The 15,252-nt window shown below is 41.8% G+C and overlaps 1 protein-coding gene across 17 annotated transcripts in view; it reads right to left on the reverse strand.

Moving 5' to 3' along the window:
- The window catches only part of LOC310822998 (neurexin-1a-like), a gene marked incomplete at its 5' end in the record, with an annotated part of 300,716 nt that overhangs the window by 86,684 nt on the left and 198,780 nt on the right, over positions 1–15,252 (reverse strand). The window lies entirely within an intron of this gene.

Below are 15,252 nucleotides of genomic sequence, written 5' to 3' on the forward strand. Positions count from 1 at the left end.
TGTCTCAGGGCCAAAGAAACCAGTGTGAACAGCTGGCCAGAAAGGTTCTGGCAACAGTGCCACTTCTGACAACCTGTCAGTGGTGCTCCCTCTGGAGCAAGCAGTTAGGGACAGAAACTTGACCTCAGGAAATGTGTGTGTGTGTGTGTGCACGTGTGTGTGCGTGTGGATACTACAGTGTTGGTTGGAGTACATGTGACCTACAGTACAAAAAATAAAAGTACTTGGAGAGGAAAAGAGTGAGTCTCTCAATATTGGATGCATACCTTTGTGTACTCGTGGGTGTCCATGTATGCAAAAGCACTCCATGAACTGTGGGGGCTTGTAAGCATGTAGGCAAAAATATGTTGGTGTGGTAGCCTGTATGGCTGTGTGTGTGTATGTGTGTGTGAGGGAGTTCATGTGTGTGTGTGTGTGTGTGTGTACGGGTGGGCGCTTCATCTTGCTCCTCTCAGCTCCCTCATATCACAACCTCTTTCATATCCCCAATGAACACCTCTGGCTTTCCTTTTAATGAAATATTTCAGCCATACACTGTCCTTCCTCTTTATCCTTTCTCCTCTTTTCTCCACCTTATCTTTCCCCTTCCCCTCCCTCATTGTCTTTTGGTTTTATCAGTCATCTCCTTGCAGTGAAAGGTAATAAAAGTCACATTCAGGGAGCTGTGCTCTACTGCATTTTGTTCTCTCCCTCTTTCTCTCATTCTCCTCTATTTTTGTGTTTGTTGCAGAAGACCTTATCACCATGATGGAAGGAGATAAACAGCTTTGCAGGTCTTTGTAGTGAAATAATATGACAGGCTGATAAGGCATTGTGGGTGACTAGTTCACCGCTGCGTCTGTTCTCCCTCTGATCCATCCTCCCATAGTGCACTGGGAGCCCTGTGGCCCAGGAGATGTGGACGTTCAATGTCAGGTTTCCCAATTGACAAAGCTCACCCATGCATGCTGGCACACGCACGCACGCATGCACGCACGCACGCACGCACGCACGCACGCACGCACGCACGCACACACACACACACACAATGTGATGTATATCATCCTGACAGGGAAAAATAAGCTCTCGGTTAGTCCCAAGTCTGTCTCTCCAATCCTCTTATGCCTGTTGTCTTCCTCTGTCTGCTGTATTCTCCATTTCTCTTTCCCTAACAACTGTCTCTTTTCCCATTTCCCTAGCAACAGTCTCTTTTCCTATTTCACTAGTCAAGGTGAGCTGTAGGCTGTGGTGGATGTACTGTATGACAAAGTCTACCCTAGAAAGCAGATCACTGATGTAAAACAGTCCACTGGATACTGAATCCAACATAGGGGAGTACTGGAAACCATGTGAAATCCACTAACAATCAGTTTGTCCAACTCCCTCTCCAAGACAGACGTTAAGTCTCTGCACTGTCTTTATCACCAAATGGAGACATAAGTTCCTCTCATCAGCCAGTACAGCGTCTCTCTACACTGTTCTATACAGCTTCTATTAAGATTTCATGAAGCGGCAACGATTATGCAATTACTCCCAGCCTGGAAATACCATAATAATACCTACGGTGGCCAAGGTTTGCAAGACAGAGTTTACGAAGTGGATATTTATGGATTAAAAAACAAAGAAACACAAACAGACTGGCTGACTGGCTGACTGGCTGGCCATCGATCTGTGTTATTATCGACTAGGGAGGGATAGTGGGCAACGGTGGCGCTCAATAACAGTTATATTTTCATATAAATAACAGTGGCTTTCCGGCCTGTAATTGCCACAGAAATGACTACATGGATGAGGAAGTGGGTATAGAAAGGTGCAGTATTGATTGTAGACCCTCTTTGTCACGCTCTGAGGGATGCAGGAATACAGTGCCAGGAAGAGAAGGGACACTGAGACACACTAAGTCCATTCTCCAAAATAATGTGTCAGGACAAACAAATGGCTTTTCCACTGCATCTCCCTTTTCTTGAGTGTTTTATTGTCCTATTACAAAGGTCAGGACTACCAAGCCCTTCTTGTAACCATTTCTTATCTGTGGACTGGCTGAGAGAACAGAGGTTTAATGGAAGGGGATAAGAACTATACTAGGTAATCCAAGTTGTTGACTCCCAATGATCATTTCTGTCTGGATCCACCTGAGACCACCTTCTCTCACTTCAATCCTTAATGGCTATTTAACATATCTCCTTGGTGAATCAGGTGGAGTGACGGTATCAGATACCTCAAGCATAACTGATTTATTACTGTATGGGAAGTGAGGAGGGGAGGAGAGTTAGGCTTCACACTTTTTAATTACTGTTGTCAAGGTGTTTGCTTTGCCCTTCTAGGGGAATAAATAACATTCATCATTCACATTATTACTTAAAGGTGAAGCATTTAGTTTTGCGCTTTGCTGCCCTCTGTGGCCAAATTTTTAACATATAGTATGCTATGTTTTCTTACAGCTGCAAATATGTGCATATCCTTGTAAACAAACACATGTAAGAATGGTACATAAAATACAGTACTCAACACCAGATTTTAGCAATTGATTTATAATGGCCATTTAGAAGTATTTTAAAGCTCAAATCTACATACTTAACCTTTAAAGACAGCATTGAGCCACAAAGTCAAATCTGTTGGTTGCTTCCATGAAAAAGCAACATAGTCAACTCATTCGTAATCTACAGTAGCATGTGTTTCGCTCTCCTGATGTATGCACAGCTCATGGTTTATTAAATTTAACAGAGCAAGGCTGCAGCCACTGAAGTCTTAACTGGTGTGTTGGTGCATTATGGATCTGAAAGGACAAAGTAACAACATGTGCCTGTTTGTTTGATGTCTGTGTACGAAATACACACACACACACACACACACACACACACACACACACACACACACACACACACACACACACAGCATTCCTTTGATCAGATTTTCAATGTCAGGAGGCTCAGTATAAGAACGCCTAGCTGCAACACACATACCTACTCCTGCCTGATAGACTGGTGAGATCAATCTCTGGCATAAGGCTTGTAATAAAAGTAATATAGGATCGCCTCTAATGTCTCTGAATATCCAACCAGTGTCTGCTGCTTTATTCTGTCACGTGTAGACCTATTCCAACAAGAGTGACACACACTACAGCCCCTTAACTGGGGCTATAAGTACTATTGACTGGTCAGGACTGAGGATACAAGAGGGTCACTGAATCTATTATTCATAAATGGAGACAAGAGGAGGATGAGTGTTTCTGCTGACATGGATCATCGCAGTTATTCTCCCACCAGCTTCAACCTTTTTTAAAGCAGATCCAGTTCCCTTTTCCTCCCATCTCTCATTCATATTTGTTTCGATTGTGCTGATTTTTATGCCCTCATATGATATGCCTCTCCCTCTTTAGCTTCCTGTCGCTTATGTGGCCATAATGCTTTGTGAGACAGTGTGGTTTTGTGGGGAAAGAGGGATTGTTGTAACAGTATCATTTACCCATTAATGGCATATATGGATGGGTAGAGGGACTCCAGAGTCATATCCTAAAATAAATCATGCCAAACACAACCTGCATGCAGTGTGACTCTCTCGGAAATTGGATTTAATGTTTACTAATCAACACATAATTAAAAACAGCATGCATGTATTTGTCTTATATTCTACACAGCCCTCTATGGAAACATAGAGAGCTGGAGTAATACGTCATTGAAAAGGTAATTAAGCTGACCAGGAAGAGGCGGCTGTTTAATATTTCATGCAGCACCACACAAGACTCTGTGGATGCCACCAACCACAAGGCACCAACAACAATTATGGAATAATTAGCTGAGAAGCACCCTGGAAGATGTGTCTTTGCCAGAGATATATGTAAGTAATTTCAGACTTGGCCTGGGCCAAATTGCTTTTGCTCCCCAACCCTGGCAAACAGCTGTGCCGGCAGACACTGCACTGCAGTCGAGTGTGTCCAGTGTATGCATCTTTCTGTGTGTGTGTGTGTGTGTGTGTGTGTGTGTGTGTGTGTGTGGTGTGTGTGTGTGCGTGTGTGTGTGTGTGTGTGTGTGTGTGTATTTGAAGACTTTATACTGGGTGGATCTGGACACACAATATCCTAAGGTATACATTAAGTTTAAAGAGAAGCCCATCTCTCGCCTCTAATCTTAAAAACATTACAAGCAACTAACTGCAATTACTGCAGGGCAGAGAAAACACCCCATTAAAAACACCCCCATTATGGCTATAGAAATATATGGGATGAGTCCAGCCTGCTGTGACATGGCTGTCATCTAAGGCTGCTGTTTGCACTTTGTTGTCTGAAGCAACAACTCTGGGATCAAATAAAAAGAAACAATCCAAGAGATGACATTAAAAACACCAACAGCAACAACCCACTGATGTTATGGCTGAAAGCACATGGATGGCTCACTAGAAGTGATGCATCAATCATTTCACACTTGAACTTACATTACAAGTGAGAATAAATTGAGGGTAGTGGCATTTCACTGTACATTCTGAAGTAAACTGACTCTCCCTCTACATCAGGGGAGGCTGGTGGAGGTAGAAATCATAGGACAGACCATTCCTCATTCCATTCCATGCATTACAATGAGCCCTTCTTACAATTTCTACATCCACCCACCTCCCCTGCTGTACATTAGAGTGGAGATGTTCTAGTTTCCCTTCCAGTAATGGAGGGAGATAGTGTGACACTATTTATAAACAACCCCAGGCTCGGGCAGCTATATCAGAAGTCAGCAACTCTGCCCTCTCCATGCAGTGCTCGCTCGAGTCCCAAACAGATAAACACAAACACTGTTCCTTTGTAGCTCTCTCACACACACATCCAGATGCAAGAAAGGATATCATAATGAGCTTAAATCTGACAGCCAGATATGTGATTTGAAAGCTAGGGACATTCTGATGGACTGGCGTATCTTGGAGATAATTTATTTGGACTGGAAAATGCAGCCAAGCTGAATGTATTCCTATCACAGCTGAAACACCAACAGGAACCTTAGCTAAGTGAGTGTGGCCAATGAACTTTGAAGCTGCAACATACCCCTAGGCCTCTAGGGGGCTAGCTATGCCACTGGAAATGAAAACCAAATGATGTTTTTATAATATAATTTGTTAGCCATGGCAATATTACTCTCTGTAGGCAGAGCCATAACGTATTGATGTATTGCTTGCTAGACATCAAGTTAGACTGGTTGTAACACCAACGACAAGCAGACATACCACTGTATACTGTATCTCTCTCCCTCCCTCCCTCCCTCCCCCCCCACCCCCCCCCCCCCCCTCTCTCTCTCTCTCTCTCTCTCTCTCTCTCGCTTTTTCAAGAACTACTTAGTTCTGTGGTGGCTGAGAGCTTCAACAAATTATAGGAATTGAAGGAGGAATTATTGGAATTGAAGGATGAGTGAAGATGATTCCTACACATTTAGCCTCACAATACTGAGATGAGATTTTAATCTTTCAGGTCAGGTATATCATGCACATAGAGTGGCTACCACATCAACCCATCCAAGAGCTGAGACATCACTGGGCAAAGCTATTAATTCCCAGTTACAGGCTGCTGCTATGCTCATCGCCATTGATACATAATGAATGATGTTGGAGCTCAGCTCTTTATTACTAAATACAATTTACATGGCCAAAATATGAAAAAAAGATAATAATAATAATAATAATAATAATAATAATAATAATAATAATAATAATAATTATTATTATTATTATTATTATTATTATTAGACCTGTAGGGCGTAAAACCCTACCATAGGTAATATTTACTCCATTGGCCAAATGGGGGCGCTATAACAAGTGTTTGAAATTGCCAATTTTGAAAGACCATATCTCCCACACCCTATGACCTATAGTCACCAAATGTGGTACATTGGGCAGAACCCCCCCAAAGACGAGTCTTAGTTGTAAAATACCCTCCTGATCTGTCCACCAAACAAACTAAAAATGCTGTGCCTGGTTTACTAGGAATGAACATCATCCGCAGCTGCGGTCCCTCTCATCATGATGAACAAAAAAGCCTCTAGAACCATCAAGGTCTGCCATGATGGAGTCCATTTTTAATTTTGGGACTTGCTTGTTTGTTTAACTTTTACAGTTATTGACCTATCTGCACCAAACTTGGTATGTCGCATCAATGGGATGAGGTGCTCACAAGATCCATTATGTTTACCATTACCATAGGTAAAAGACAATTAATCCTATCATGATGAATCTTGGTACACAAGTCCATTGAGCTCGCAGGGTCATACCACTAAAGGCAAATGCAAATCTTTATTTTTTTATTTTTATATCTCCCCAATCGCTATAAATCTGACATCTCCAAGGCTCTCCCTTGACCATTTTTAGACAGCTGTTTGATCCTGTGACCTTGCCATGAGGCTTATACCCTGTTAATCACTGCTTGCAGGTTTAATTATTATTATTACTGATATTATTATTATTATTATTATTATTATTATTATTTGCAGTAGTAGAAGTAGTAGTATTGTTATTACAGTACCATCATTAGTGCTTGTTATCATTATTATTATTATTATTATTATTATTATTATTATTATCACTGTCAATTGTTCACCTCTTAGTTAAAGACCAATAGCCACATATATATATATATATATATAAAAAAGCATTTGCAGTCTGATGGTGAGCGCATTTTTTATAAGTCTCCTCTCCCTGATATCTTCTGCTCGTGTCTGTGAAGATGAAGCAACATGGAGGGAGTAAATGAGGTCAATGAAGCTAATACTTCTCAGCATCAGCCTCACAGCCTCACAGCCTCACAGCCTCACAGCCTCACCACTCCTGCCGCCTCATCATGTAGTGCTATTATTCCCACATTACCGTGCCATTACCCCGGCAACACCACAGATAGCATCTCTCACAGCCTGCCACACTGACTGGAAAAGAGAAGCTCATGTTCCACTAACACATACTGTAGGAAAGTGAGGAGAAAAGAGAGATGCAATTTCTACAGCTATAACAATTTTCAAAATGGGCGGGAAAAATATAGGTATAAACCACCTACTCTCTGATGAGTTGCAAAGAAAAACAATATTCCAAAATGGGAAATATTGCAAACAACTCAGCAAACCTCATCCCACAACCCGGTTTCTAGCCATAATCCTCAGAATGTACTAGTGCTTTAAGATACTCACCCAAAAACGAAAGCGTAAGCTATAGCTTAGATAATATCCCAGAGGGTTAGAGAACTCAGATGTGCGTGTGACTTGTGGCAGCCAGAACCAAGCAATGACAGATGACTGGTGAGACAGATGGGTGGATTGTGTAGGTGTTCGCTCCTCACTCCTGCTCATTAAAAGACAAAAGGCTACATTTCTGAAAAAATATGTAGGGCATTGTGTGTGTGTTCGTATGCGCATGTGTGCGTGCAAACTATTAACTCTGTTCCCTCAAATTCACTTTTTTGCCATCTTACTTTTCTGCTCCATGTCCATGATTTCTTTGGCCTTTCAAGGGATAGTTCAAGATTTTGGCAATTCACTTGTTCTACCTACCCAGGGTCACATGAACTCATGAATACCATTTGTATGTCTCTGCGTGCAGTTTGAAGGTAGTTATGAAGGGGGAGCTATTCTGTCCCCTACATTGAGAGCCACATCCCCAGAGAAGACAAATGGCTGTGAGCTCTGTGGAATGTCTTGATGGGTGTCAAAGCTGTGATGTCAGTATAGGAGTGATAAGGTGAGTGGTGGTTTGGCCTCCTTGACAACAGCTCCTAATTTAAATAATGTAAAATGATATAAAAGGTCAGGGAAAAGCTCTCTCTCTTCTTTGTCTTGTCATGAGGTTCACATCATGAGTTGTGAGTAGCACTGTTTTGAACGACTTGTGGTCATCTCTCTCTTTCTTTCTTTCTCTCTCTCTCTCTATTAGAATGTAATATTTTTCTATGAAGTATTTGCCTTGTAATAGTTGTATAAATATACAGTATTATTAAAGCCTCATTTGATTCATTCTATTTGACCATTCTTGCACTAAATCAGCACAAATTCTTTGCACATAGTGATAATTTCATTGGAGTCAGATTATCAATGTTAGATATGTTTTGCTATTAACAAAATATGGCCAAAAGTCTCAGCCAAACCTTTGCGTGGAAACTGATGTTATTATAAATCTATCTACAGTTACAGGCTCTCAAAGTGAAGCATTGCTAAATTCCTTAGTACAATTAATGAAAGTCTACAGGAACAACTAGCTAGCTCTACTCAAAAGCAGGAAAATAGACCTTCTAACTACTCCAAAGCTGCTTGGTTAGCATGCTCTGTTGACTTGACAGCCTATGCTTGCACCCACCATCACAGTAGATGAATGAAATGCATAGTTCAGAGAAAAAAAAGGTCCAAAAATAACTGTTTCTATAAAAACTATAATCAAAATATTCTAATTTAATATATACATTTAAAACAGATAGAGTACAGTGCTAACCACCCACATTTGGAGTAGTTATATTCCCATGCTTTTGATAGGAGCTTTTGAAGTCCATTCATTGTGCTAAGGCATTTAGCAATGCATCACTTTGAGAGCCTGTAACTACCTTCAAACTGCACACAGATACATACAAATTATATTCATGAGTTCATCTGACTCTGCGTGGGAAGAAGCAATGAATTGCCAAAATGTCAAAGTATCCTTTTAATGTGCTTAATGCCATTTAGGTTCACTTGCAGATGAACATAGATATTCTTCATACAGATTTTACATTTGAAAATATGGATTATGTTATTCTGAAACATCAATTTGGCAATTTGGAATCGGTTGATCAGAAATCAGTTACAGCTACACACTGTTGCTTTTTGACTGACTTGTTCATCATTTGATATGAGTGTACTGTACAGTGCCTATAGAAAGTCATCATACCCCTTTGAAATAGTTACTATATTTGTCGTACAGCCTGAAATCAAAACCCATTAAAAAAAAACTTTTTCCAGCTTTATGTACAAATTTAGCCATACAATATCAAACTAATGAAAAAAAAGGCGACAGTTCTGAAAATTTATAAAAAATGAAAAACAAGAATAACAGGGTTGGAAAAGTCATCAGTCCCCTGATTTAATACTTTGTAGAGCCACCTTTTGCTGCAATTACAGCCATCAATCTGTTTGGATATGTCTCAGCTAGCTTTGCACACCTAGATTGGAGAATATTTGCCCATTCTTCCTTGCAGAATTGTTCGAGTTCAGTCAAATTCCGTGGTGAGCGGCGATGGACTGCTCTCTTCAAGTCCATCCACAGATTTTCTATCCGATTGAAGTCAGGGCTCTGACTTGGCCACTCAAGGACATTCACCTTTCTATCCTTAAGCCACTGCGTTGTTCTTTTGGCGGTATGTTTAGGATCGTTGTCGTGTTGGAAGGTGAATGACCTGCCCATCTTCAGCTGTCTAGCAGAGGGACGCATGTTGTCCTCAAGAATTTGGGTGTACTTGGCAGCATCCATTTTCCCTTCAATCCTGACCAATTGCCCAGTCCCCGCTGAAGAGAAACATCCCCACAACATAATGTTGCCACCACCATGCTTCACAGTAGGTATGGTGTGTTTTGGGTGGTGTGTTATGTTTGGTTTTCGCCAAACATAGCGCTTGGAGTACAGTCCAAAAAGTTCAATCTTAGTCAGGTCTGACCATAAAACCTTTTTCCACATGGCAACAGAATCCTCCAGGTGTGTTTTTGCATAGCACAAACAAGACTGAGTGTGGCACTTTTTCAGAAAAGGCTTCTTTCTTGCTACCCTGCCATACAGGCCAGCTTTGTGTAAAGCTTGTGAGATTGTTGTCACATGCACAGACAGACCAGTCCCAGCCATAAATACTTGTAAAGTCCTTCAAAGTTGCCTTTGGCCTCTTGGTAGCTTCTCTGATCAATGTCCTCCTGGCTCGGTCATCCAGTTTGGATGGACGGCCTGATCTAGGCAAGGTGTTGGTGGTGCCTTCCACTTCTTAATGATGCTCTGAACGGTACTCAGAGGGATAGCTAAAGCCTTTGAAATCTTTTTATAGCCTTCACCTAACTTTTGCCTTCCTACAACTTTATCCCGGAGGCCTTTTGAAAGTACTTTTCCAACCATGGTGAATTCTTTGCAGAACCATGCACTTCTAGTAGTGGAATCCTCAAGAAACAGCTGGTTTTATTCTGAAGTAATCAAAACCACTACAATTGATGTCAGGTGGGGGGCAATTAGCCTGGTGTTTGATCTGGAAGTTGATAGTGGTTTATAATGGTATACTCTAAGGGGCTGATCACTTAACCAAACCAGGTATTTCACTAATTAATTTTTAATAATTGTCTTTTAAATGTGTATTTTCACTTTGATGATGAGGGTTATAATGTGTACATTATACAGCTCAAAAAAGTTAGATTTGATTTATTTTAATTTCCAGGGTGTAATGTGACAAAAGGTAAAGATTTCACAGGGTATGATGACTTTCCATAGGCACTGTATATCACCAGCATGACATCAGAAATAAGATTCAGAGAGCAGATTGAGATTGTTACCATAGCAACAACTGGAGCAGTAATGGGAAGGGGAGATTGTTGTACATTCAGTAACACCAGCAAACTCTGAATGTGCTGACACTTTAGCGACAAAGCTGGAGAAGCTCTTACCCAGAAAGTTTGACTTCTACTAAACAAACCGCTGCCAATCGTTCCGTTTCCCGTTTATAACAAACTTATGACAATTCTATGGTTTTTGGGCAGCGCTACACTGGTGTTATCACTTGAGATGGCAATGAACAGGGAGAGTAATAATGATATAATTACATACTTTTGAAAGTCTTTCCCATTGTATTTAATATTGTTATTATGGGTATGCATTGCAATAAACGGCCTAAGCTCCCAACTCTTGACCCCGGGTACTAGGGAAGTACATCTGTTAACACAAGAGTTAGGAATCACATGACATAGTTGTGTAGGTTGTGACTCAGACTGGAGGGAAGGGATGGAGGTGGTTGCTTGGCTAGTACACCAAAATATGACTGACTTCGATTTGTAATACATAATTGCCATGGTAATCATTGTTCATGTGACATTTGATTGGACATTCCAATGTCAGTTGAGTATGTTGGTTGTTAATAAAGCTGTAAGCAAACATTGTCAAATGGTACACCAAAAGATGGCCGCCGGTACACTATATATGCCATTTAGCTGCCGCTTTTATCCAAAGTGACTTACATTGCAGTGAGTGCATACATTTCAGTATATATGGTCCCAGGAATCAAACCCACAACCTAAGCGTTGTTAACGCCATGCTCTACCAACTGAGCCACAGAGGACCACCCACCATGGAATGTTGATTTGAATGGGCATGTCCGTTCTACTCATTGTAGTTCCATGGTTGCTTAGGCAGTGAGATTAGCTGAAGCAGTGGGTCTGTTAAAGATCCATTCCCTGGGCAGGTGTTTTAATAGGAGTATGGGGGATTGCGTGCCATGCACATCCCCTAGACACCTGAGCAGCTCACCTGAGCAGATCAGTAGTGCTCATACCTGTAACATCGGAGCACTGTCTGTTACTGTCTAATCAAGCACGCAAGCACACACACAAACACACACAGACATGCATACACACACACACACGCATGCTCACACGCATGCTGACACGCGCACACACACGCGCGCGCACACACACACACACACACACACACACACACACACACACACACACACACACACAGTCTAATATTGTAGCCTCTCATCTAGCAGACTGGCTCTGCGGACTTCCCAAAACATTTTAACCATTTTCAAACAAATATGTTATTTGAACCCCATTTGGCTTTTATGCTTGATCTTTTTTTTTGTGATTTTTAGAAAGTGGTGGGAAGTTGTGTTTACCGCTTTTGGATTTTGAGCTACACCAATGACACACACACACACACACACACACACACACACACACACACACACACACACACACACACACACACACACACACACACACACACACACACACACACACACACACACACACACACACACACACACACACACACACGGCACAACGAAGATTCCAAACATTCACACCATTTTTTTTCACACTCACATACATACCCTCCCCACTCAGAGAAATCAGATTTTTTTTATCATACTCCTCAAGTAAGAGGGGAGAATAGAGGAGTAGAAATAATAATTAAAGGTGTATTCAGTCACAGGCAGATCTTCTCTACCACAAGCTGGCAGGACCGAAAGGAGCAACACTCCACCAGAGAAGTCATTATTTCCCCGCCATCCTTTCTGTTCTCTGGAATATATTAACTTCACAGTGTTGCTGTCTTAGCCGGAGAGTGCCTACTTTGCTTGTTTTTTGAAGAGAAGAGATGCTCGCAATTAGAGGATGGGAAAAAAGGCTCTAGGAAAGCTTTCCAACCGCCACACAGAGATGGAGCGCCAGCACAAAACAAGTGCAGTGGCCCCTGGGGGCCCCGTCTGAGAGCTCAGAGAGGCTCAGAGTCACTGTCACCATGGCTCGCTCACCGCTGGAATAGCATCTCAACAAGCAAATGGCTTCTTAAAAACGTGCAGATGGATTTCCAATAACTATTCAGAATGACAGCATCCACTCCCTGTTTCCTTTCAAATTCAGATAGGACATCCATTCTAGTTTTATCAAATATATATTGGTAACATCTGAGGATCAGTGTAAATATAGTGCACTCAGTGACTGAATTACGCTCAAGATTATATTTAAGTAAGTAAGCAAAGTCTCTTGGAATCTATATCTGCATTTCAAATGCCTGGTTTATAGTTTAGATGACTGAGCATCATTGATGGATAGGTATTTGACAATACAAAAGCGTTTGGGTAACTTTGTTCAGTTCACTCTGTGGATTACCCTACTCCATATTCCAACTACGGATCATTACATCCGTAATTCCCTATTTTGCATAATGTCATCATGAATACTACTCTGGATGCCTTGTAGAGACAAGTCTTAAGACTGGGCAGTAGACTGAATATGGCTCACCTTGGAAAAAAAGCGAATCAAATAGGATTGTGGAAAAGAAGAACAGCCATGATTAAGGAACACCAATTACAGTGTTATGGATCCAGTCCCTCACTTGTGTGCTACAGTAATAAACCTGAAGCAATTGATTGTCACATGTTTGATGGTCCAGTAACTTCACACTCATTGTCTTTGAGAGAAACATCCTGATTCCTTTGAGGTGCATTTAAATCATCGTCTCCACAAATTACCCAGAAAATTCCTTCCTGCGAGCATGTGATGGCGTCCTTCAAGCCTCACTGGGTTTGCCATCGTTGTGAAATAGGAGCTGGAGATTAGGGGGAGTAAGGGAAATGAGGGGAAGGAGGGGGGGAATAAATACAAAAATCTGGTCTAATCCCATCTCTCATTGAGCTGAGGATACACTCCTACTAAGATGTTGTGTTCAGAGCTCTAGAAATGGAAGGAAACAAAGGGGAATGTCATTGAAAATGATTATGAAGGTCACAAAATGTTTGGTAATAACAGTTGACATTTTCTGATTTTCAAATTACATTAGAGAAATTGTGTTTGGATTATGACTACCTATCACTACCTAACCAAAATTATTTTGTTTAGGAAATATGAAATGATGGTCTGAAAGCATGCATGCACATTAGTTGCACGCATGTGACTTCAAACATTTGAGAAAGGGCCTTAAGCAATATCATTATGTAACATATTATCTGTCACCAGCTGCTCTTCTCCAAATAGTATAGTGTGTCTTTGAGATACAGCTATGCAAAAGAGATAGAGATATTTTCCTAGCCAATACAGCTGATTCCCAGCATCCCCCTAAAGGTAAAACATTGACATTGGGGTCAAAGGTAAATCAGCCTCCACATACTGTACATTCAGCCCTCAGGAGCCTAGAATACCTCTCTATCAACTCTGAACAGGAAATGGTCATTCTCTGGAGCAAAGACTAGACTGCTCTTACACCACTTCAACTCACATCATCATATTGTATCTTACATAAGAGGATGTTAGAGGAACCCAGGCCTGAACAGTATACCCATCATTATACTATGTTTTTCTACCCATTCTCTCTCCTCTGTTTTCCCATTCTCCCATTCTCTCTCAATATCCCTTTTCTACCCACTTTTCTTCTCATTTTTCTGTGAAATGCAACATTTCACAAAGCCCCAGATTAATGTGCTGAAATAAATAAATAAATACAGGGAAGCATTGAGAGTGGTCGCTGATGCGAAAGAAGAGGGGATTCTCACAGCCCACTGCCCTCGCTGTAATAACATGCCTTATCATCATTTCCTCCTGTAAGAGCTGGAGCCACAGCGCACATAGAGCACAGAGCACGCAAGCTGCTAGCAAGCCGCATGACCTCCCCCTGCCTCACACCACATGGGGCTCCCCTCGCTCACCTTCCCTAACTCCAGAGTCTGCTCTCTAATCTATCCACCACAATTGTGGGTCACAGAGGGCCGGGTTGCTAACATAGAGGGTAAGACCTGTGTCTCTCCAGACATAGACCTATTCTCTAAATAATGGCCCTGACTATATGTGTATTGGCTCCAGCGAGAGACATAGGGATGCAGTAGTTTGTGGAACACATACTAGTATGTTCCTGTGCTTGCATGTGCTAGTGCGTCCTAGCAAGAGCAGAGAGCACCAGCTGCAGCCCTGATTCAGGTCTCTTTTGAAGTCACTCACCCTTACTGTAGCTTTGATGCTTTGTCCTCTGGGTCCATGGGTCTAAGTTCTGGGGAGGGGAGAATAGGGGAGGCTCCATATGCATCCCTTCCCTCTCAGCCATATATAGAGTAGCATCCCTAAGAGTCCCTGTGTACTCAAGATGTTTTGATCTCAGATGGTGTGCGTGAGAATGCTGTTATTCTTGTGGACTGGCCTGTTCTCCCCTGATGTTCATTTAAGGCTCAAGGCATTAATGCCAGAATCACCTGCTTTACCCTTCGGGACTGTGGCAGGGGAGCCGTGACACAAGGCACCTTGACAGAGAAAGGATGAGATGATTCATACAACCAAGCCAACATGACCACTGCTGTGTGTCCCTAGGAGAGGCAGGTTTGTGTCACTGCATGTTTATGTGTGAGCCTTTGTGTGTGGGCAGTTGAGGGAGAAGCAAACTTTAAGATGGTTTAAATTCATAAGTGTGTGGTTATTCTTTTTTAGAACATCAGGGGTTGTATATCTGAAAGTATAGTGAGAGAGATAGTGTGTGTGTGTGTGTGTGTGTGTGTGTGTGTGTGTGTGTGTGTGTGTGTGCGCGTGTGTGTGTGTGTGTGTGTGTGTGTGTGTGTGTGTG

This window comes from Argentina silus (genome assembly GCF_951799395.1).
Source record: "Argentina silus genome assembly, chromosome: X".
Taxonomy (NCBI): Eukaryota; Metazoa; Chordata; class Actinopteri; order Argentiniformes; family Argentinidae; genus Argentina; species Argentina silus.